Consider the following 4720-nt stretch of genomic DNA (forward strand, 5'->3'; position numbering starts at 1 on the left):
GAGAGAGAGAGAGAGAGAGAGAGAGAGAGAGAGAGAGAGAGACAGACAGAGAGAGAGGGAGAGGGAGGGAAGCATCTGATGATAGTTTTCAGGGCTCTGGAGCTGTTTAGTGCATTTCCATCAATGAGTCACATATTTATTTGCGTTTTCATGTTGAAGCTGATGCCCTTATACATATTTACTACGGTATTGGGAAAAATGTGCATAACAATTTCTTCAGTTCAAGGTGGTGAACACGGTAAAAAAGTACTTTTATTCAGGTATTATTGAACTACAATTTGAGGTACTTGCACTTTACATAGTTCCGTGTAAAGTTTATTATACTTTACACTACTTACACTATACAGTGTGTCCAGAAAGTATTCACATGCTCATACTAGATTTTCCTCAATGTTCTACAAACAGTACCCCATAATGACAAGGTGAAAGAAGTTTGTTTGAAATCTTTGCAAATGTACTAAAAATAAAAAACGAAAAAAAAACATGCATACATAAGTGTCATCACTTATGCTTAATACTTTGTTGAATCACCTTTAGCACCAATTACAGCCTCAAGTATTTTTGAGTATGATGCTACATGCTTGGCAGACTTATTTTTGTCAAATTTCTCCCATTCTTCTTTGCAGTACCTCTCAAGCTCAATCCGGTTGGATGGGGAGCATCGGTGCACAGCCATTTTCAGATCTCTCCAGAGATGCTCAATCAGGTTTAAATCTAGACTCTGGCTGGGCCATTCAAGGACATTCACAGAGTTGTCCCGAAGCTACTCCTTTGTTATCTTGGCTGTATGCTTTACGTTGTTGTCCTGTTTGAGATCTGAGGTCCAGGGTGCTCTGGAAAAGAGCACATCTGTACATTGCTGCATTCATCTTTCCATCGATCCTGACTAGTCTCCCAGTTCCTGCTGCTGAAAAACATCCCCACAGCATGATGCTGCCACCATCATGCTTTACTGTAGCAATGGTATTGGCTAGGATGTGAGCGGTGCCTGGTTTGATCCTTTGATGATGCAAAACTAGTTTTAAATGGTTTATAAGGGCCACGAAAATAGACCCAGTTATAGCAAACGGTTTGACATAATGTATCATGAAAAGAACAGCTTTTACTTATAACGTTAATAAAAGCTCTGTTCCATTTAGGTGTCCCAGTAAACCATGACAGTGAGCCAGTGTACCAGGGCCCTGGAACTGGGACACCTTAATGCAGTGCGGCTGTAATTAATGTCATTAATTACAGTTGTGCTATCCCTGCAGTTTCATGCTAATATTATTGAGCTGATTCAACACTTTTCTCAACAGAAACTGAACATGTAATGAATAACAATATATCTGTTATTGTTAAGTGTGTGGCTACCGGTTTCGGATGTGGTCCCTATGGTCTGAAATAGAGGAAAGTGATTGATTGTATTAGATGGGTGTTCATTTTATTACAGCCCACATCCCTGCTTAAAAAGAATGTTACTTGGAAAGTTACCCTCTTGCCCTTACTGCCACAGTTGAAATTATAAAGTGGATAATAAATTTTCATAGAGCTGCAAAATGAAACCTGTGTTATTCATCTTCAGAATTGATGGTTGGAGTAATTAAAAGCAAAACTGAAGAGGTTTTTGGATTGTGATTGACTGCTTTGGCCAGGTCACAGATAGTGGAAGGTAGAGCATTTGCATTGTGCCATGGATGTATCTGACTCTGTGAGCCAGTCTCCAGAGCAATACACTGAATGATAGGTTGCAATTGAAATGGCGGATTAACACACACACACTCACGAATGCACACGTGCACGCGCGCGCACACACACACATACACACACACACACACACACACACTATATTGAAAAATTAGATTTCCACTCTGTGCTGTAAGAAAAAAATTCTTGTGTGGAAACAAGAAACCTTGATGATCCTTCCTATAAACTCTATTCTATGTGTAGTCTTACTGACGCATTTTCTATGCAGTGATGTGCAGATGATGCAATCAGCCTACTTCATTCCCAGGAAGATTAATCAAACTTGGAGCAATGAGTTAAATGGAGCAAAACAGCAGCATGATGAACATTAGGCATCCTTTAAGGGATCTTTCAGGAGAAAACCTTAAAGTGGTAGCATTTGGAATCAGGAAAAGGCCTGGTCATGAACCCACAGATTGATGTGATGTGACAGTCACAGCACTGGGATCCAGCAAGGGGAGGGGAGAACATGAAAAGCCAACAATGTTGATCTCATTTATTAGTACCGGTTAAAGAAAATATGGCTGAGTAATCCTAGAGTCACAGAGCCATAGGGGGTTTTAGGTAATCTCTTTACAATAGCTGGGAAAATACATTTCCCTGTCACTCACGTAAGTGTGTTTTCTTCAGGTCTGATGCTCAGTGAACCAAAGGGAGGACTGTGATGACTAAAATGGCTGCAGGATGGTGACATGTAAAGATCAGATGATGCTTAGTACCAAAAACATATAGGTTGCTGTCATTGAGAACAGACGTCTAGACATAGGATAATGCTCTGTACCCATGGGCCACTAATGGAGTCTATATTACCAGTGAACTGTTGACAATAGATATATGATTTAACTATAAAGGATTTATTTACCTATAACTGTACATTTCATACCCTTATCAAGGATAAGTGGTATAGATAATAGATGAATGGATGCACATTTCATTACATTTAGCAAAAATATGTTATATTTATCAGGCCAAAATTAGCTGAAATACCTACTAACCAACCCCCTTAACATTTTTTAAATTTACTGCCTTAAAAAATAAATTATTGATTATTTTACTGTATTTTTGGAAGTCCTTCCACGATGCTTTGGGTTCCAGTATAAAAAAAAATGTGCTTTGCTGTATTTAGCATACCTTACCATAGCTTTAAGAATTGATGTCTGGTGCTCGGTTGGTGCGTCAGTCACTTTGGTCCCGACAAAATATCAAATCCTTGTAAAGTCTGACGTAAAATTTAACTTAGACATAAAATGTGCTCATGAATTCTAATGGTTTCATATTTAGCAGCTCCAACAGGCTTGTAATCCACTGTCTTCTTATTATCTGTCAACTTTTATCCCTCATCCATTACTTTGGTTCATCCCTAAACGTACATTTGTAACATTTGATTAGCTGCAGAAAGCACTGCAAACAGGCAGTCAAACAAACTGCCACATTTATTTATTTATCGAATTGCGTGTCTACTATTATTCAAAGAATAAAATCAATTCCATCACAATCTGTATGTCGTCATCTTACTGACAAGGATTTAAAACTCACATGTTTTAACAAAACCAAACAAACTATCGTCATGATTGCTTAGAAATAGAAAAAGTCCCTTTAGGTGAAAGTAGCTATACATTGTTTGGAAAATAATTAAATTTTAATTTTAATTGACAAGATTAATGTAAGTATTGAGGATAGTTTAGAAGTCACAACAGCCTCCCAAGTCTTCCTTAATTTAAAACCAAATCCAAATAGCATAACATTGGCAGTAATGATAAATAATCCATAAGATTCTAAAATGAGAGTAAGCTACATTGAGGGACAAGTCACAGTAGCTGTAATTATAAAAATGATCTGAACCTTTTTTCTGTCTGTTTTCATGCAGTATGAAAGCATTGACATTTTTAGAATTGCATCTTTAACCTACCATTGCAGCCACTCTATGAAAGAATAACTCTGGAAATGCATCAAAACATGAAGAAAATGTAGAGGTATATTGATTTTGTGCATTTTCCCTGCATGTAGCACAAACGTACATCTTCTTTATGTTGCAACCAATTTACAGATAATCTAAGCTATAATGCAGTCCTACTACCTTTTATTATTTTTTGCATAAGCTGAAACAGGAGATATTACTTATGTCTTTACAAAAAACTACCTTTCAAATTTTAACAGAATTCACAGACTTTAGTCAGCCAAAAATGAAGAGTCTCAGGTAATATTTGAAGTATATGCTTTTTGAAGTTGGTGTACGAAGTGTTAATGCTTTGATAAAGAAAAGTGTGTCTCAGCAAAACTTGCCAAACATCAGTTTCTCCTACCCCCCACCCCCAAGAGTGAAGGTCTGTTTCTGCTTCCTCCAGCAATAAATCAAGGCCTAAATGGAACACTGTCCTCGCTATAACATCAGGTGACGCAGAACAGTCCTGTAACCTAAAAGCTAAAGGATTTACAGCTAGACACAGGGCTCCACACCATCCCATTTTTAACTATCATGAAAAATGCTAAACAAAATGAAGTATATGTTACACTGCATCATCAACAGAATATATCAGTTTCTCAGTCTCAGTTAGATGGATGCTGTTTATATGTTGTTACCTTCGCCCTGGCAAACACAATCCAGGGAGCCATTTACCTGTTCGTGAATTGATAGGCAATGAGTTTAAAATATTCTGGAAAGTTTAGCTCAAGTAATTGAGGTGTTAATATATTACATTCATAAGTGAATCGTCCAGTAATTGCTCTGCATTTTCACAGGAATTACTGAAACAAACATTCTTTGAAATGACAAATATAGAATTCAAAGTTTTGTGATTCACTCCATAATAATTCAGGGTAAAGAAAATTGTCCCTGGAAAAAAAACATCCATTCTTAACAATCCATTTGGAAGAAGATTTATTATACATGAATTACATAGCCTGAGGCGGGCTGGCTAAACAGCTCTCTAAGGTTTGTTTGAATTGTAAAACACGGTGCTTGTCACACTTTATTTTCTTCATTTCATGTTACTGT

The sequence above is a fragment of the Channa argus genome, chromosome 1 (genome assembly GCF_033026475.1).
Source record: "Channa argus isolate prfri chromosome 1, Channa argus male v1.0, whole genome shotgun sequence".
NCBI lineage: Eukaryota > Metazoa > Chordata > Actinopteri > Anabantiformes > Channidae > Channa > Channa argus.